Source organism: Primulina tabacum, chromosome 5 (genome assembly GCF_025594145.1).
Source record: "Primulina tabacum isolate GXHZ01 chromosome 5, ASM2559414v2, whole genome shotgun sequence".
Classification (NCBI taxonomy): Eukaryota; Viridiplantae; Streptophyta; class Magnoliopsida; order Lamiales; family Gesneriaceae; genus Primulina; species Primulina tabacum.
This window is the reverse complement of record NC_134554.1, coordinates 23,845,309-23,867,376: the sequence shown is the minus strand read 5'-3', so window position 1 is coordinate 23,867,376 and position 22,068 is coordinate 23,845,309.

Here is a 22,068-nt window from a genome sequence, read left to right as displayed (position 1 = left end):
CAACTTCTTTGTTTGAGTACATTTTTTCAAGTGCATTCATTTCATTTATGATGATGCTGACTCTCTCATCATATTCATTCATAGATTCTCCAGTCTTCATTTTAATATTGTCGAATTTCTGAACAGCAACTGAGAGTTTGTTTTCTTTAGTCTGTTCATTTCCTTCGCATAGCTGAATCAGCTTCTCCCAGATTTCTTTTGCAGTCTTGCACATCTTTATCTTGCTGAAAGTAATTTTATCCAGCGTTTTGTACAAGATGTCTTTAGCCACATTGTCCAAATTGGTTTTTCTTTTGTCTCTGCTGTCCATTCTTCTCTGGGATTTTCAATGCGGTTTGTTGCACCATCAGTTATGAGAACAACAGTGTTTGCTATCAATATTTTCATGGGTCCGTCAGTAATAACGTACCACATATAATCATCTTGTGCAGCTAGATGAGCCTGCATTCTTATTTTCCAATCATCAAAATCTTCTCTGGAGAATATTGGAATTTTATTGAAGGAAGACATGTTATTCAGATGTAAAGATGGAAATAATCAGGAACAAGATTCAACCGCTCTGATACCATTTGTTAGAATCGGTTGGAAGTGAAAAAGTATTTAGAAGGGAGGTTGAATAAACACTTGACAATTTTCACAACTTTTCGATGGATGAATCAGTTTAGTAACAAACTTAATCAAGAATCTTGTTGTCAATTTCAATCAGTTAACTTAATGAAAGTGCAGAAATAACTGAAAGACAGATTGAATATAACTGATAAGAAAGAACACACGATTTGTGGATGTTCGAAGATTTCAATAACTCGGTCACCCCTTCTATCTCGAAGATAGGATATTCACTAAAAGACTTTGATTTATACAAAGATTTGTACAAACCCACTTCAGTTTGGACTTAACACTGCCAAGACTGAAACTCTTAGTATCAATACAATTTATCAGAACTCAACTTATGTGTAACTTTTTAGCACAACTGATCTCTACAAGATCAAATAATACAACAGTGAGTGTTTGTGCTTTTAGCTCAAAGAATAGCCTGAAAGCTATGAATATGTATGCTAAGCGTGAGTTTTTGAGAGTCTTTTTGATTTGAAAGAGTATGTGCTGAGTTCTTGACTATAATGTTTGATAACTTGGGCAACTTCATAATGTGATTTTTTTTGCTTCACCTGATCTTCTCTGCTATTTATAGGCTTTTCTTCTAACGGTAACAATGAATGCATTTTGAATCTTTACATCTGTTGTGTAGCCATGTCAACATTCTTCTGACAATCGTACACTGTTGCTTTTCTGAATTGCGGCGTTCCCACTATACGTTGCAGTATGCTGTTGTACAATTGTTGGCTGATAGCTATGTTCCTTAACTGATGACATGTAAAGCTGATCAGTCGTATTCTTTAGCCGATATGATCAACTGATTGTGGTGTAACTGATCAGTCTCAACTGATCATTCAACTGGCATCACAGTTCAGTTAGCTCTGCTCAGTTCAGTTGCCTTGAATTATATACGCATTAATCTTCAGTTCGGGTAACTATCAGTTTACGAATCTTTCATTCAGTTACTTTCTTGATCAGTTGTTCAATATTTTCACGCTCAATTTTTCAAACTTCGAAATTAAGTTTTCAACACACTTGTATTGTCACAAAATATTGGAAATTCATCAGCTTGAACACCATAGTCTCTTAATTTCCATTGAATCCAGAGCAGTTAAGCACAACAATTCCCAGCAACTAAGTATTGTTCTTCAGTTGTTGATTTTGCTATAGATCTTTGCTTCTTGCTAAACCATGAGATCAGTCTATCTCCTACGAAATGACAGGTTACACTTGTGACCTTTTGGCTATCTTACAGCCTGTATAGTTAGCATATGAATAGAAAATTAAATTGAAACCGAAGTCTTTTGGATACCAGAGTCCAACATTTTATGTGTCTTTGAGATATTTCAATATTCTTTTGCAGCAGTGTAATATGATTGTTTAGGATTTACTTGAAATCTTGTACATATTCAGACAAAAAACATGATGTCTGGTCTACTAATAGTGTTAGAATCATATTTTGGAGTTCGAAAAATTAAGTGATTGAAGATTGCAGAACTGATCAGTTTAACGCCAAATCTACTCAAACTGAAGTTGCTCGAATTGATAATTAATGTGTTAAATAATCAAAGGCAAACCGAACTGATCAAAGCCAACTGAATGTATGAAGATAACTGAATTATCAGTTATACTCAGCACATCTAATCGACTATATACTCAACCGATAATCAGTTGAACACGTCATCAGCCGAAACATATCCAACAAAACGACAATTTGTACATAGCAGACTGTAACCTATAATGGGAGCGCTGCATATCAGAATGTTATAGTGTACTATTATCAGAAGAATGTTGCCACAATCAGAAAGGACAAATCAACGGATATAAATCATTAAAATACATTCAATATTACTGTTGGAAGCAAAGCCTATAAATAGCAGAGGAATTCAGCTGAGAAAAAGGCTTCGCGCACATTTATTACGAAATTTTTTTTGAGCTAAAGCTTTCAAAGATCAGTTACAAAAAAGCTCACACTTATCAGATACATTCATAGCTTTCAGTCTACCCGTCGAGCAAAAGTACTAGCACATCTCTTTATTGTATTCAATTTTTTGTGATCAGTTGTGCTAAGAAAAGAATATCAGTAGTTTACTGATAAAGTTGTAAAAATATTAAGAGTTTCAGTTTGACAGTGTTTAAGACCAAATTGAAGTGGGTTATTACAGTTTCTGTAATTAATCAAATTCTTTTATTAATATCATATCCTCGTGATAGAAGCGGTGACGTATGAGCATTTGAAGTTTTGAACATCCGTAAAATCTCCGTGTTCTTTGTTTTAATTATTTTGAGTATTCAATATTTCAGTTAGTTTATTTCCGCACTACATTAGTTAACTGATTGACATCGACAACAAGATTTTTGAATTCAGTTTATCACTAAACTAATTCACCCCATCGAAAAAGATTTGAAAAACTTAAAGTGTTTATTCAACCCCCCTTCTAAACACTTTCACTTGTATATTCGATCCTAACAAGTGGTATCATAGCGGTTTTCAATATTGTTTCTGAATACCTTCTATTCATATGTCTGTTCACTATGTCGTCATTCAATAAAATCCCCATGTTCTCAAGAGAAGAGTTCGACAACTGGAAGATCAGAATACTGGCTCACTTAGCTGCACAAGATGATGATATGTGGTACGTCATAACTGACGGACCAATGAGAATACTAAAATAAAATACATTTGTTGCAATAACTGATGGAGCACTCTATCGCATTGAAAAACCTAGAGAAGAATGGATACCTAAAGATAAGAGGAAAGAAAACTTGGATAACGTAGCAAAGTACATTCTGTACAAGACATTGGACAAGATTACTTTCAGTAAGATCAAGATGTGCAGAACAACAAAAGAAATTTGGGAAAAGTTGATTTAACTATGCGAAGGGAATGAGCAAACAAAAGTGAACAAAATTTCAGTCGCCGTGCAAAAATTTGACAACATCACGATGAATACAGGAGAGTCAATTATTGAATATGATGAACGAGTCAACGACATCATCAATGAACTGAATGCACTTGGGAAAGTGTATTCAAAAAAGAAATTGCGCTGAAAATTGTTCGAGGTCTTCCCGAAGAATGAGATGTTAAGACGATGGCTATGAGAGAATCGAAAGACCTAAACAAGGTATAACTGCACGACTTGTTTGCAAATCTTAAAGCCTATGAATTCGAACTGCAGACAAGAGAAGGAGAACCTTAAATTGCTAACAGTTACAGCTGCTCTCAGTGCCATGAAACTAGAACCAACTGGTTCAGCTGAAAAGACCGTAGAACAGCTGAATAATGACGCCATGTCATTATTCGTCAAAAAATTTGGAAGATTTGTGAGAAGAAATCAAGGTTCCTTCCAACGACAATATCAAAAGAACATATCTAAGGAAGAACCAAACTCTTGCTACAATTGTGGCAAGACATGGCACTTCATCGCTAACTGTCCTAAACCAAAGAAGGACAGTCGGTATTCAACTGAAAAGGGAAAGAAGTTAGTTGAGCACCGAAGAAGAGATAAGAATGATAAAAGATCATTCAATAAGAAACATGAAGTTTTCTTGGCCGAAGAAAATTATTCAAAGAGGGCAGAGACTGATATTGATGAGTCAGATTCTGAGAGCTCAAGCAGCTCAAGCGATGAAGATGAAGCAAAGTGCTTAATGGCCAATGACGCAGAACTGGAATCAAGCAGTGAACAGGTGACAAGAACACCAACAAAAGAATCAATATGGTATTTGGATAGTGGATGCTAATTTGCTATCCCAACTGATCAAGTACTCTGGTCCAAACATCAGTTTTAGAGACAATTCAAAAGGTAGAACTGTGGGTAAGAGCAAGCTTATCCATGGTAATATTATTATTAATGATATCTTACTCGTTGACAATCTGAAATATAATTTAATTACCATCAGTCAGTTATGCAATAAAAAAATTTCAGTTCAGTTCAACAAGCACACCTGCACAGTTAAAGGCTCAACTGATGACATCATCATAACCGGTGATCGATGTGGTAATACTTAAAAAGTAAGTTGGACAAATAAACCTAATGCACCAGTTTGCTTTGTGGCATAAGAGGTTGAACCACTTGAATTTCAAATCCATCGCTCATATGAGTAATCATGATCTTGTAACTAGTCTGCCTAAAATTGATTTCTCAAAAGATAAAATTTTTTCAGCATGTCAGTTTGGTAAACAAATAAGATCTTCTTTCAAGAACAAGGGTAGTAAATCTTCATCCAGATGTTTAGAACTGTTACATATGGATCTTTTTGGTCCTATACCAGTCATGAGTTTAGGGGGAATGAAATACACCTTGGTAATCGTTGACGATTTTTCAAGATTTACTTGGGTAATTTTTCTCAAATCAAAAGACCAAACTGCTGAACAACTGATTAAGCTTTTCAAAATATTATTAAATGAAAAATCAGTTGGAATTGACAAAATAAGGTCTGATCGAGCGATTGAATTTGTCATTCAAAATCTTTCTCAATGTTCAAAAAATACTGGAATTAAGCATGAATTCTCAGCAATTAGAATACCGCGTTTCAACTTCAAAACCTGCTGAAAGGCAGTAATACTTACATCCTTTTGTAGCTTGTAACAAGAGGAACAAGAATATGAACTCGGATTAAAAATCGTGTGGTCGGATTTTGCACAATCACTTCTCTTAATGACATGAAGCTTAAGAACATTCTTCCATGGAGTTCTTGGTGGTTTCTCTGCTGAAGGAATGATAAAACTACATTTTAAATGTCTAACAAGCCATGTGTCCAGTTAATAGGCATGCTGGATTTCTCGCACTACCCTACCGCGGGTGCGCTAACCTTTGGACCGCGGGTGCGCTGAGCGTACTGGATTACTTCCACAAATTCAGAAGGAACGACCGCGGGTGCGCTGGCTTTTGGACCGCGGGCTGCGTTGCCCTCTCTATCTCAACACCGCAGGTGCGGTCACTTTTATGGCGCGGGTGCACTGACTCTACTGTACCACCAAAACTCGAATTGCAACGTCGCCTCTCCATGTCTGTTCTTCCATTCCCTTATTCATAATATGAGATAACTCAAAAGTATCAAACTAAAATTTCGGGCATTACAATATTCGAAGTAGTCGAATGGTTAGGCTCTGCCGCTCAGTTATTTGCTACAAAACTCTGGTCTGGTGGATGACTCAACTGAGAAGTCATCAAAGTTCAAGGTGTTCAACACCAAAAATGTTCAGGTGGCGAAGACAAAGCTGGACATTTCGCCAGAAAAGTTCATCAAAATCAAAAAGAAGATTTGGATGATGGCAGCTCCCAAATCCGTAAAGAAGGCCAAAAACTAAGGATTTGGCGAAAAAACTGACAATCAAAAGGAAATTGATTGTTATGATAGTGAATCGGAGAAAACACCATCTCTGAAAGTTATGAAGAAGCCAAGGTCTAAGAAGACCAAATCAGTTGTTGTTGAAATCCTTCCAGTTGAAAGGCTGATGCCAACTGAGGCTGAACCACCCCTAACTGCTATACCTATCCGGGTAGTTCCAGTTGCGCAATCCACTAAAGAGACTCAGCAGGAGAAACCAATTGATCCTCCAATGAAAAAAGTCACCGAATCTGGTGAAAAGCTCAAACTTGTTGGAGTCTGAGCACCACTTATCACTGTCATTCGGCCCACTGTACTGCCATTTGCTCGACCTAAAGGCATGGTGATACGTGAAAAAGTGGATGCGACTACCTCTGAGCTGAGTATCTATCATGCCCTAACTGATCCAAAAGGTAAGGGCAAGATGGTTGAAGAGCCCATGACAACCAACCCGATTCAGACTCATATTAATTTACTTTGGAACGAAATAAATGAGTTTTCTGAATCGCAGTTGGAACATTTTGATGTTGGATCAGATTCCAACTGAGTGTTTGCCAGGCGATTGAAGAAGAAGTCAGTCTTGAATGAATTCATTGCTCTGGAAACAATGGTCCTGAAGTGTAGTACCCGAACAACCAATATGCGTATATATGTGCATAATTTCTATTATATAATTTTAAATGGTTATTATTTAAGAAATTATTGATTTAATTGCATTTAAATCATTTACGTTATTTTTAAGGATTTTAAATCGCATATTTCAAATTTTAGTTTTTTAGATATATACGCGAGACCGGACCGGAGATAGGAAATCGGAGATGAATTTTATGATCCAAAAATATTCCTAAATTCATTCCGAGCTAAGAAATAATTTATTTTGATGAAATCAAGTGGATTTAAGTCTACTTTAATTAATTAATCACCAATTTAATTGTAGGCTTCTTAATTCATCAAGATTATGCTTAATTAACTTTTAATCAAGTTTATCTAACCTAGGATTCTACTTAGCAAAACTTAAACAAATCCTACACCAATTTGGGAAGACAAGTCTCGGTCCTCTCCACTTCACACAATCCCAACTTGACACCATTTAACTCCCCCAACAAGAAAACAAAGGCCACCCATTCATCATGCATGTTCACCCCCCCTCCCCCAACTTGGCATCATTTACTCCCCCATGCAACACCTTATTTGACCACAAGCCTTCACCACCTTCTCCACTCTTCCTAGCACGAAAATTAGGAGATTTGGCAGCTCCCATTCTTGGCCAAGACAACAACAATAGCAAGGTGTCTTCATTTTCGTTGCCGTGTCTCCCGATCCGACGTATTGTGTTGTTTATTGTAAAAACAACTTATGGCATGTCTATATTATTTCTTTGCTCTTCAATCAAGTTATATATCTATTTTTAAACCATTACATGTGCTTGATCCATGACAAAACCGAAATCATTTCAAGAAACCTTTGAAAATTCTGTGCAGTATGTTTTTGGCTTTCATTTGTACCTCACGGTTTTGGCTTGTTTTGTGGTTCAGGAGGTTGGCTCGATTTCCAGGCACCCAAGGCTGCATCTAGACATGATTTAGAGTGTGTTAGGAAGGTGTTAGTCCATTGGTTTAAGTCCCTTTCCCCCCATCAACACTGAATGGACAGCAACTCTCCATAGTGCAGATTTGAGTTTCGATTTTCTTGGTTTGTTGTCTAAGGTATGTGTTCGAACCATGGCTATCCTAGGGGCTGTAGCCATGGTTAGAATACTTCCTTAGCATGTCTAGGACATGAAAAAGATGCCCTTTCATGGCTTGGTTCATGGTTCCGTCGGTTTTTAAAATAAACAAGACAAGTGCCCCTTCGGTTTCAGTTTTTCTGAATTTTGTTTGTGTGTGTGAAGCTTCGGCTTCTTGGTTTGTGGTGGATCTTGTTGGCTTCTAACCCTTGGCCACAGGTTCACACAGTACCTCATGATGTCTAGATCGAGCCATGGTTGATCATATGACCACTGGAACGACACATGACAGCAAGCGATCCAAACAATATCATGGTACAGAATTTTTCTTGTGTTCTCGGTTTGAGCTTTGTGTTGTCCTAGGTGTTTGGGTGGATCTTGGTTGGCTTCTAGCCCTTAGCCATGGTTCACACAATACCGCATGATGTTTAGATCATGCCATGGTCGATCATATGGCCACTGAAATGATACATGGCAGCAAGAACAAGCAACACTCCCCACGGTACAGCATATGTGTTCTCGGGTGAAGCTTTGGATTGTTTTGGGTGGTTGCTTGGATTGTGGTTGGCTTTTAGCCCTTAGCCATGGTCTGAGCCACTCCTTAGAATGTTGGTAAGATGCTCTGGTCAGTGGTTCAAGCCCCCAATGGCCAAAGCCTTGAAAACGAAGCCAAGGAATCACAGCAGCCGCTGCTGCATTTTCTGGACAGCAGCTTTGAGCTTCGGTTCAGAGGTCTGTTTCGGGTCCTTGGTTGTCTTTTAGCCTATGGCCTTGGACTAGACAGTACCTTATTGAGTTAGTAAGGTCATGTTTTTGGCCGTTTGTGATTTGGTTAAGTTTAGAGGTCGTACGAGAATTTACGGTGCAATGTGCCAAAGTGACTCTCGAAAGAGCGTTTCATGATTTTGGCCTCCATGCACAATTTTCGTGTATTACAGCCCTTAGTATATATTTTCCAGTATTTTAGTGTATTTTAATCATGACTAAATGATGGTTCGATGTTGGTTCGGGTTGGTACGGAGTCATGGTTAGATACTAAGGCTACGTTTGATTGGAAGGATAAGATAAACTAATGATTAGTATGTAAATGATAAAGAAAATGATTGTGGTAGGATTGTAATATATGGTGTAAAATAATATTATGTTTGGTAAGATTTTTAAGTGTAGGATAATTTTGAATTTTTTGATAAAAAGACAAAATTGCCCTTTCCCTACGCGGCGGCGGCGACGGCGACAGTCGCGGCGGTGGCCGGCGGCCGGCCGGCCGGAAATGGTCGGCCGGAAACGGCTGACGGGGGCGGCGACCGGAAACGGCCGGCGCCGGCGGTCGGCCGGGGGTCCGTCGGCGGTCGGCCGGTGGTCGGCCGGCGGCGGTCGGTGGCGGAAAGTGGTGGTGAGTTTGAATATAAGAGAAGGGTAAAATTGGAAAATAGGAGGTATTAAGAGTTGGATAAATAATCCTAGGGGGTGAGGAGGTATTATTTTAACCTACCTAATATAACCTAATCATTCATAGGAGGGATTGACTTGGTTAAATAATCACGCGTACCAAACAGCTGACTAGGCAGGATAAAAAAAATAATCCCGCTAATCACGCGTACCAAACGCTCCCTAAGGTTGTTGGGCGTAATTGTCTCGTTTTTAGTTCGATTATGAAGTGTTGGTCAAGTTGAGATTATTTGCATGTGTCTCATGTTAGAATTAGGTCGCAGCGAGCCTGGGAACGATCCAACTCAATTGGTAAATTAAAACAGGATAATAATTATATTACGTGCATAAAAAAATAGAAAATGTTTATTTTTTAAAATATATGGGATATGTCTTGTGGCCACCTTACGCTTATGGGATTGCTTCACCCGGTGACTTACGACCGGTTTACGATTATGTATGGGTACGGATATCCAGTCCAACGGCTGTGATGATCACTACCGCCCAGTATACTGTGGTTTAGCCTGATCAGACGTGCATGTTATGTTATGGGCCACTTGCGTAGAACATTATCTCTACAAAAAATTACGATATGATATGTTATGACAGAGCTCTATCGAGCAAAGCTTTTACGTATGATTTTCAGATATGCACGTATTTATAATTACTCACGATACGATTTTCACGATACGCTTTACGATACGATATTTTTACGTTGCAGGCGATTTTATGATATATTTACTTGTTGTTCACGATATATGCATGCTGAGTCTTTAAACTCACTAGACTTGATTGTTGTAGGTACTGACGATGCAGAGGCTGAGGGCGGGGACCAGTGAGTTAGCTCGGATCGGCGGTAGTACGAACCCGAGAACCTCATGTTTAGTTATTCAGTTTTATGTTCAAACTCTTGTTATAACTTTTATATATATTAAATTATTGTTTAAAACATTATTCAGTTCCGCTGCTATGTTTACGTTAAACCGTTGGGTTATTTTACGAAAATTTTTATACGTTGCAAGTTTATTTATTTAAAGAGAAAATTTTTAATAATTCCGCAAAATTATGAACACGAAATTACGGGCTCTCACATGAAGATAGTAAAAGCTGTCATTATTGCTCAGGAACTGGAGAGAAGATCTTATTTCTTTGATCTGATGCGCGTGAAGAAGCTGGGTGAATCAACAGTTCAGGCTGAAGTCGAATTATGATCCGATCAGTCCAACTGCTTACAATGACATAGCAGTTTTCCTGCAGCTGGACTCAGATATATTATCTTTGCAAATGAAGATTAAAGCTTGGGAAATGGATCAACAATTGTATATACCAGTTGATTCTCAAATCCCAACATCGGTTGAGCAAGCTCAGACATCTGGAGTTCAATCAGAGCCATCCAAGGAAGTAGTTGCTAAACAGAGCTCTGAGCCAGTGATTGAGCCTATCCCTCAGGTTGATCAACCATCGTCATCCCCTGCTCCTCCAAAATCTCCTACAGTTAGTCTTCAACTGCACACAGATGATGAGTTATCACAGTCCAATGTATATGAAACTATCAATCAGTTGATACTGACATCCAGCTGAATTTTGAAACTGATCAACCAACTAGGACATTTGAAGACCAGAACTTATTAGAACAACTAGCCTCAGTGGGCTGTGTTGGAAAATATTGAAGAAATGGCTCGGTAAATTACCATGACTGACTAACAAAATAAAGCTGAAATGGCCCAGTTGCACTACGAACGAGAAGCTGACTTACAGGTGCCAATTGGTGTGCCATCCAGCTCCACTGCTGCTCAGCCCTCTACCTCAGTTCAAGACCCTCAACAGAAGCAGTTGAAGAAATTGCAACAGAACAAAATCAGATTGAGACTGTATTACAAAAATTAGCCATGGTCATTTTCAGTGACGAATACAAGGGCCAATCTCCAGCTACATCCGAAGTCTCATATCAGCTGAAACATATCCAACAATTGACAATTTGTACATAGCAGACTGTAACCTATAATGGGAGCGCTGCATATCAGAATGTTACATTGTACTATTATAATAAAAATGTTGACACAATCAGAAATGACAAATCAACGGATATAAATCATTCAAATACATTCAATATTACTGTTGGAAGCAAAGCCTATAAATAGCCGAGGAATTCAGCTGAGAAAAAGATTTATCGCACATTCATTCCGAGAAAATTTTTGAGCTAAAGCTTTCAAAGATCAGTTACGAAAAAGCCAAACTTATCAGATACATTCATAGCTTTCAGGCTATCTGTCGAGCAAAAGTACTAGCACATCTCTTTATTATATTCAATCTTTTGAGATCAGTTGTGCTAAGAAAAGAATATCAGTAGTTTACTGATAAAGTTGTAAATATATTAAGAGTTTCAGTTTGGCAATATTTAAGACCAAACTGAATTGGGTTATTACAGTTTCTGTAATTAAACAAAGTCTTTTAGTAATATCCTATTCTTGTTATAGAAAGGGTGACGTAGGAGCATTTGAAGTTTTTGAACATCCGTAAAATCTCTGTGTTCTTTGTTTTAATTATTTTGAGTATTTAATCTGTCAGCCAGTTTATTTCCGCAATACATTAGTTAACTGATTGACATCGACAACAAGATTTTTGAATTCAGTTTATCACTAAACTAATTCCTCCCATCGAGAAAAATTTGAAAAACTTAAAGTGTTTATTCAACCCCCCTTCTAAACACTTTCACTCGTATATTCGATCCTAACAAGTAGTTAGGTACAACATTGATCCAATAATTCCTCTAAATAAGTTCCTCAACCAAAGGTCCACTTTCATTTTTGTCCAGTTTGATTGAGAAATCATAGGTGTGGAAGCTACAAAACAATTTTTCACACCAAATTTTTGAAAAGTTTCTTGGTGTATTTAGATTGATTGATAAGGATTCCATTATCATGTTGTTTGACATGTAGTCCAAGGAAACATTTTAGCTCATCCATCATACTTATATAAAATTTATCATGCATCAAGTTAGAAAACGTTTCCCTAAGTTTGAGGTTTATCGATCCGAAAATAATATCAACATAAATTTGAACTAACATAGTATGATTACTTTTCAAGAATTTAATTAAAATCTTATCAACAATACTAACAAAAAAACCACGATCGATTAGGAATTTATATAATGTGTCATACCAAGCTCTAGGAGCTAGTTTCAAACCATGCAATACTTTGTCTAATTTAAACACATAATCAGGTAAAACATAATTTATAAAACCAGGAGGTTGATCTGCGTACACTTTTTACTGCAATAAACCATTTAAAAATACACTTTTAACATCCATTTAATAGACATTGTAGTCTTTAAAGGAAGCACAAGCAAAAAATGTCTTAATAGCATTTAATTTTGCTACAGGTGCAAAAATTTCATCGAAATCTATTCATTACTTTTGCCTAAATCCTTGTGATATTAGTATGACCTTGTTTTTTTTAATTGCAGTACCGTTTTCATCATGTTTGTTTCTATAAACCCATATGGTACCTATGAAAGATTTATCTGATGGTCTATGAACTAAAGGACAAACTTTATTTCTATCAAATTTATTTATTTCTTATTGCATAACATCTATCTAATAAAAATCAGTTAAGGTTTCATCAATTTTTTTTAGGTTCAAGTTGATAAATAAAGGCAGTATGCATAAATTCATCAATGATATGATTTCTAGTTCTTAAAAGAGTAAAGGGGTTACCAATGACCTATTTTGGTAGTGATTCTTATTCCACACGAAAAATGGTTCAAGGGGATTTGTATCAGCAACTGGAATCATACTTTGAACTGGATGAGCATGACCATGATATCAAAGTGGATCAATTTGTTCTTCCAATTTCAGGTCGATAACTTCATCAATTTGAGTGTTAAGAATGTTTGGACCACAAGGTTACCATTTATTCTTCTAATCTGAATCTACGTCATCATTTTCAGACTCAGGATTAGTAGATTCTAATTTATGACTCAGATAATTTAGTTGTCCATTGTGTGCAATAACAAACGATTCATCAAAGACAACTAGTACTAATTCTTCGACATTTAAAGTCTTGTTATTAAACACTCTATATATAGAGCCCAAAATCAGTAACACGTAAACCCATGCGTTTATTAAATCGATAAATTAATTATTTAAATTTAAAATGATTTTTCTACGATGCATGATTTATGATTTGCATTATTTTAAATTATTACAAGTTCACGTTAAAACATTTTCTTGAGCTTTATGTTTCAGGCGAATATTCGATGTAGGATAGGGAAAAGAGACCAGCGACGATTTAGGCAATTAATGAATTTTCAAGTCAAGAAAATTGGTATTTTAAATGATTATGAAAGTTTAAGCATTTTAAAGCCTAATTTAATTTAGTAGGTGATTTTAAGATTTGAGCTTTACAAAAATACTAATTTGAATAGTTGGGGATTTTAAATCTTGAAATTTTGACTTTGTGCATTTTATTTAAAATTAGGACTTCTAATAAGTTAGCGGGGGATTAGTATTTTATTTATCATGTAAATTGGTTATTAGTATTTTTATTAATCTAATTAACCCCCTAATTAACTCCCTAATCAAACACACACACACTCACACATCTCACACGCACACCTACTCGGCACACACACACACACATACACCTTGCATTCTCTTTTTTAAGAACTAGGGTTCTTAGAGTTCTCCAGCATCCACCCTTCCCCTTTCGATTTTTTTCCAGAAGCCTCACGTTTATTTGGCAACAAGAATCGTGCCACAAGTCGTCCCGGATCGGTTCTCGCATATCCTCGCTTTGTTATTCGTCGTTTTGTGAGTTTAAATCATCAAGACATGTATAATATTTCATTTTTCCGCATCGATCTTGTCATATTAAATATTATGATGCATATTGTGTGTAAAAATATCCATATATGTTATGCAAAGTTTGGGCAATAATGCTTGGAACGATTTTCGGAACAACTTTTAGATCTCAAAAATCGAATCTGATGTCATTTCTAATCTTGTGAATTTTTGGTCTGTTTTCTAGAAAATGTTCAACTTACAAAACATAGTACTTTTCGATACCTTGTAATTTTCGGACAAGAAACAAGTGAGTTATGATCATTCTCGTGTTACTGCTCAACTGTGATGCTATCAAATGTGTTCTTCATGTTTTCTTGAGGTTTATTGTTGCAGGCTTCGTTGAGAACCGCCGGGTGGTAACTGCTACATTTAGGCATGTCGTGTGTTGTGGTCAGACGTTATTCGATGTTTCTTTTCGAGTCGGTAATGGTTTTGTTACAATAGAAGTCGTAGGGAAGCGAACTATGTCGAATTTTGGGTTTGAGTCACGCCGGGTTAGCGCCGCAGCGCTATTTTGGGAGCACCGAAGCACCTGTTGTTCGCACCTGGTAGCACCGCGGCGCTGGGATGTAGCGCCTAGGAGCTTAACAAGTGCTGCAGCACTATACTTCAGGCGCCTAGGCATTGGTACTGGATTTTGAGGAGCTTTAAGTTTAAGTGTTATTTCATCGTTCGGGTTTTAATACGTCGTTATGACCAAGCTTGGGGAGCGTTAGGTTAGATGATACGAAGCTTGAATAGGAATCGTTGAATTATGGTTTAAGCGGGGTGCGTGTCTTCCATTGCTTGTGAATTGTTCATACTTCATATCAGGATTGTTTTGGGGTTCGATGTCATGGTTTAGTATGATGATTAAACATGGTCAAGTCCCAAATGGTCTAGAAAGTCATTAGTTATTTAATTACTTTGGAAGTGAGTACGATTGGCACGGTACAGTTATTGAATTTAAGTTTCATGTATAATGTGTTAGTATGTGCAACAGTGGCCCACGCGAGATCCAATGAAGCCCTCAACACTATGTAAGTATGTTCGACGTGCAAAAAGAAAATGTTTTATGTTTTGAGGTATGCGCATTGTCTTGTGACCAATTATGTTACGGGTTTGGAAGCCGGAGAACGTGTCTGAGAAACTCTACACCCGGGTAAAGCATGACCGAGTTTTGATCAGGATTGGGAAGCGGTAAAGCATGACTAGGGACTAATCCACCCGCTAAAGCATGACCAGGGATATTATGTATGTCGGAATGGACGTTCGGTTGAAAGGCTATGATGATCCCTGCCAGCCTAGTACCATGGTTTAGTCTGATCAGGCGCATTATGTTATGGGTCACTTGCTTTGAAACATATCTCTACGCAAAATGATGATGTTTATGCATGTTTAAGTATGTATGACACAACGCGTTTGTGAAAAAAGTTTATGAAATGATGGCACGTCTATGTTAATGTAAGTACGTTTAGAGTTTAAGTACGTATGTGCTACTATAAAATGCATGTGGTTTTATTATGTATTACTTGCTATTCTCAGTTTATATATGTTGAGTCTTTAGACTCACTAGACTTGATCGATGTAGGTGAGGACGAGTACGAGGAGACGAGAGAGAGGTGGGGATCAGTAAGTTGGCGGAGGTCTAACCCGAGGCTTAAGTTTCAATTTTCTTATGCATGTGAAATTCATTCACTCTGATTTTAATGAAATTTCTTCATGTGGTTTAAACAAGTACTTTTGCAAGTTCGTTTTGGTTGTGACACGGAAATGATTTGTACTCGTTTTTATTTCAAATCTTTAGTCAAGCATTTTATTTATATTGCAATTTGAAATATTATTATTTATTTAAGAAAAATTTTTATTTTCCACAAATTTTTAAGTAATTTTAAAAGTACGGTACATTACAATTCGTATCAGAGCCGTGTTCTTGTAAAGGGTTATGCCTACTGCCGGTTGCGAGAAGCTCACGGAGTCACGCCTCAACTCTGTAAGTGTTTTAAATTTCTTCATGTAGTAGCATCAAGGTCATGATTTCAACATGTACATGTCTAAGTTTGATTTAAATTTATCTTATGATATGGATATTATGTTCTTGCATGTTGGTTTACGTGTTGAGTAAATTTTGGAACAATATGCCTCCTAGATGCATGATTGCACATGGAGCAGGTGAGGAGGGTAGAGAGGCTCGGAATGGGGAGAGGGCTACTCCTCCTCGTTCACCGCCATATTTTCAGGCACAGATGCTTGCAGGGATGGCACAGTTCTTCGCACGGTTTGCGGGGAACAATGATGGAGTAGATACGGGGGCGAGGCTCAGGCCAGAAGCGGTGTATGAGAGATTTAGAAGGATGGATCCAAATAAGTTCTCGGGGACTACTGACCCGATGATAGCTGAGGGATGGATTAAGTCCATTGAGGTGATATTAACTTTTATGGAGATCCAGGATGCAGACAGAGTCAGATGTGCCACTTTTCTGTTGACAAGGGACGCTAGATTGTGGTGGAAGAGTGCGTCTGTGTCAGTAGATTTGCAGACCCTGACTTGGACTGATTTTAAGGAGGTCTTCTATGGCAAGTACTTCACTGAGGAAGTATGCTCCCGCCTGACAAGGGAGTTTATGATTTTACGACAGGGAGACAGTACGTAGCAGAATTTGTGAGGAAGTTTGAGAGGGGGTGTCACTTCGTGCCCCTAATTTCAAATGATGCCCGGGAGAAGTTGAGGCATTTCATTGATGGTTTACTGCCAATCTTGCGTCGAGATGTTCAAGTGGATGGTCCTAATACCTATGTTGTTGCTGTATATAGAGCCTTGGAGGCTGAACAGGACCAGAAAGACATTGAGAATGACAGGCAGGGCAAGAGGCCCTATCAGGCGCCCCAGCCGCATCACTCACAACAACAGCAGTTTAAGAGACTTTTCCAGGGTCAGCAGGGAAAGAGGCCATTTCTAGGACCGCCGAAAGGCAAAGGTCCTACTCCGCCAAAGAAGGCTCCTCCGAAGCCTGCTGATTATCTGGTGTGCCCGAAGTGCAGCCGCATACATGAGGCTCATTGTTTATGGGGTTCGGGCAAATGCTTCAAGTGTGGAGCCCGTGATCACATGCTGAAGGACTGCCCGCAATGGAGGCAGCCGGCCTAGGGGAGAGTGTTCGCCATGCATGCCGAGGAGGCGAACCCATACACGACTCTACTGACTGGTAACCTATTTAATTCAACACCACATTATTTTTGCCCTTCATGCTTTGAATTTTATTTGGGAATAATATTATGTTGTTTTGTATTTTGGAGACTTTGGATAGATATTTTCAATTATGCATGAGGTTAATATCAGTATTTTGGGGTATAAGTTTATGTGTTGTGCTAACATCCCTCGGGAAATATCTTCATAAAGAGAGTAGCCACAAAGGCCTTGTTAGATTCCGGATCCACACACTCTTTTATCTAATAAACATTCGCTAATTATCTGGGTGTCAAGTCCATTGGACTCATCATAAATTACTCTGTGACAGTCCGATCAGGGAAGGAGTTATCAGCTACTAGCGTGATTAGAGATATCGATCTTGAACTACATGGCCACCTAGTTTACGTCGACCTGATTGTGTTGCCAATGCCAGAGTTTGATGTTATCTTGGGGAAAAACTGGCTGATGAAGAACGGGGTTCTAATTGACTTGGAGTTCGCCATTGACGTAGAGGCCTTCCACCAGAGAGAGAGAGGTGGAGTTCGCCATTGACCTCGTGCCAGGCACTGTGCCAATCTCTAAGGCATCATACCGTTTGGCTCCAGCAGAGATGTTAGAGCTCAAACAAAAAATTCAGGAGTTCCTAGACAAAAAATTCATCCGCCCTAATTTATCACCATGGGGCACACCAGTGCTCTTTGTAAAGAAGAAAGATGGAAGCATGAGGTTGTGTATTGATTACCGAGAATTGAACAAGGTAACAATAAAAAAATACCCATTACCCAGGATCGATGACTTATTCGATCAGTTGCAGGGAGCTACGGTGTTCAAAAAGATAGATCTACATTTTGGGTATCATCAGCTGAAGGTAAAGGATGCAGATGTTCATAAGATAACCTTAAGAACTAGATATGGACACCACGAGTTCTTAATGATGCCATTTGTACTGACGAATGTTCCAACGATTTTTATGGACTTAATGAATCGAGTATTTCAGCTCTACCTAGATCAGTTCGTCATAGTATTCATTGACGAAATTCTTATATACTCGAAGAGCCATGAGGAAAAAAGTCAGCATTTGAGTACAGTTTTGCAAAGCTTGCAGAGTCACAAATTGTTTGCAAAATTCAGTAAGTGTGAATTCTGGTTGGAGAAAGTAGCATTTTTGGGACATATCATATCTATCAGTGGCATTGAGGTGGATTCAGTTAGTGTGGCAACAGTAAAAGAATGGGTTGAGCCTAAGAACACGTCAGAGATCCGTTCTTTCATAGGATTGGCAGGCTACTACAGGAAATTTATTCAGGGGTTTTCCTCGATTGCAGTGCCACTCACTTCATTGACTAAGAAAAATACTAAATTTGTATGTAGTGAAGAATGTCAGAAAAGCTTAGATGCTTTGAAGCAAGCTCTTATCACAGCGTCAGTTTTAGCCATGCCATCAGGGCAACGCAAATTTGTGTTATACAATGATGCTTCTAAGCTCGGTTTAGGTGCAGTATTGATGCAGCATGGTCGGGTTATAGCATATGCCTCCAGACAGTTGAAAGTGCGTGAGAGGAACTACCCAACTCATGATCTTAAGTTATCTGCCGTTTTCTTTGCGTTGAAGATATGGAGACATTATTTGTATGGCGAGAAATGCCAGATATTCAGTGATCACAAGAGTCTCAAGTACTTCTTCACGCAGAAAGAGCTGAACATGAGACAAATACGGTGGTTGGAGTCATTAAAAGACTACGATTGTGAAATTAGCTACCATCGAGAGAAAGCTAATGTTGTGACAGATGCTTTGAGTAGGAAAGTAGCAGTCGTAGCATAGCTGTCAGCGCAGAGATCTTTTCAGTCAGAGATTAAGAGGTTTTGTCACGCTCCGAGCCCGGGCCCGCGGCTGCGTGACTGCACAATGGGCTCCTATAGCAACTACTTCGTATTCGTCCTCGCTTTACGAAAATGGTTAACCCAAGTTGCTATAGAAGTCCATTGTAAGCCATTATAAACTCATTTTAAATATTTCATTTTTAAGATGTGGGACATCACAATCACCCCTCCTTCAGAACGCGACGTCCTCGTCGCGGCCTGACCCCTCGATCCACCAGCGCTGAGAATCTAGAGGTGGCTCCTACAGGTTCAAGAGGTGGCTCCTGTCGTGTTGCACTTTGCCCCGTAGGTTCAAGAGGTGGCTCCCATGCACGTAGCACTTTGCCCCGCATAGCACTTATTTCCCGGTGTTCCATGCCGATAACCTGGCTCTGATACCATCCTGTCACTGCCCCGAGCCCGGGCCTGCGGCTGCGTGACTGCACAATGGGCCCCTATAGCAACTACTTCGTATTCGTCCTCGCTTTACGAAATGGTTAACTCAAGTGGCTATAGAAGTACATTGTAAGCCATTATAAACTCATTTTAAATATTTCATTTTTAAGATGTGGGACATCACAGGTTTGGCGTAGAAGTTTATCCTAAGGTCAGAGCTCCCAAGTTGTCTAATATGACAGTCCAGTCTTCTTTGCTAGACTGAATCCGTAGAGGTCAGCCTTCAGCTGAACAGTTACAGAAATGTGGACTGAAGGATGAAGCCAAGGGAAGTGTACTTTACGCAGTGTCCGATGGTATTGTGAGGTATAGAGGAAGGATGTGGGTGCCTAGTGTTAATTCGATCGGAGAGGATATTTTGACAGAGGTACATACATCTCCATATTCCATCCATCCATGGGGTACCAAGATATACAAAAACTTACAGATGTTGTATTGGTGGCCAGAGATGAAGCGGGACATTCGCCGATTTGTATATGAATGTCTCACTTGTCAACAAGTGAAAGCAGAGCATCATAGGCCAGCATGGATGCTTAAGCCGCTCCCTATTCCCGAGTGGAAATGGGAGAATATCACCATGGATTTCGTTGTTGGATTTCCAAGGTCAGTCGGAGGATCTAATGCCATTTGGGTTATAGTGGATCGATTTATTAAATCGACACACTTCTTACCCGTGAAGACGACTTTCTCCATGACTCAATATGCAGAACTTTATATCCGAGTGATAGTCCGATTGCACGGGATCCCAGTTTCTATTGTGTCTGATAGGGACTCGAGATTCCCATCATCCTTTTGGAAGAATTTACATGCGGCTATGGGGACAAAGTTGCTATTCAGTACGGCATTCCACTCTCAGACAGATGGCCAGTTTGAGCGAGTGATTCAGGTATTGGAAGATTTGTTGCGAGTCTGTGTGATCGATTTTCATGGGAATTGGGAATCGAAACTACCTCTAGTGGAGTTTACCTACAACAACTGTTTTAAATCATCTATAGGTATGGCTCCCTACGAAGTACTGTATGGAAGGAAGTGCAGATCACCGATTCATTGGGACGAAATCGGTGAGAGATCAGAACTTGGCCCAGAAATTGTTCAGCAGAATGCAGACGTAGTGGTCAAGATCCGAGACAGGATGAATACAGCCCAGAGTCTCCAAAAGAGTTATGCTGACAAGAGAAGAAGGGAGCTCGAATTTGCCGTAGGAGATAACGTATTCGTGAAGATAGCACCCATGAAGGTTGTTATGAGGTTTGGGAAGAGAGGCAACTTGAGTCCGAGATTCATTGGGCCATTCGGAATTCTTGACAGAGTTGGGACACTTGCTTATCGTGTAGCTCTACCGTCGAATCTGGCCGGAGTACACAATGTGTTCCACGTTTCTATGCTGAGAAAGTATATGGCAAATCCTTCACATGTTTTGAGTTATGAACTGTTGCAGCTTTCTCTAGATCTGTCATATGAAGAAAGACCTGTCCGAATTCTAGACAGACATGAGCGAAGACTTTGGAACAAAATGACCAAGCTGGTCAAAGTCCAGTGGCTGAATCAATCAGTGGAGAAGGCCACTTGGGAGGCCGAAGCAGATATGAGAAGTCGCTACCCAGAGTTGTTTGGTAAGATTTAATTTCAAGGACGAAATTTATTTAAGTGGGTGAGGAATTGTAGAACCCAAAATCAGTAACACGTAAACTCATGCGTTTATTAAATCGATAAATTATTTATTTAAATTTAAAATGATTTTTTTTACGATGCATGATTTATGATTTGCATTATTTTAAATTATTACATCTTTATTTGATGCACGTTAAAATATTTTCTTGAATTTTATTTTTCAGGCGAATATTCGATGTGGGTAGGGAAAAGAGATCGGTGACGATTTAGGCGATTAATGAATAATGTGGTATTTTATTTCAAGTCAAGAAAATTGGTATTTTAAATTATTTATGAAATTTTAAGCATTTTAAAGCCTAATTTAATTTAGTAGGTGATTTTAAAATTTTGAGCTTTTCAAAAATACTAATTTGAAGTTGGGGATTTTAAATCTTTAAATTTTGACATTTGTATGTTTTATTTAAAATTAAGAGTTTTAATAAGTTAGTGGAGGATTAGTATTTTATTTATCATGTTAATTGGTTATTAGTATTTTTATTAATCTAATTAATCCCCCTAATTAACTCCCTAAGCGCGCACACACACATTCACACGTTACACACGCACACCCACTTGGCACACGCACTCACACACACACCCTGCATTCTCGTTTTTAGGAACTAGGGTTCTTAGAGTTCTCCAGCAGCCAACCTTCCCCTTTGATTTTTTTCAGCAGCCTCACATTTTTTTAGCAACAAGAATCGTGCCACAAGTCGTCCCGGATCGGTTCTTGCATCTCCTCGCTTTGTTATTCATCGTTTCGCGAGTTTAAATCATCAAGGCATGTATAATCTTTCATTTTTCTACATCGATCTTGTCATAGTAAATATTTGATGCATATTGTGTGTAAAAAAATCCATATATGTTATGCAAAGTTTGGGCAATAATGCTTGGAACGATTGGAACAACTTTTAGATCTCAAAAATCGAATCTGCTATCATTTCGAATCCTTTGAATTTTTGGTCGGTTTTTTGGAAAAACTTTCAACATACAAACCGTATTAATTT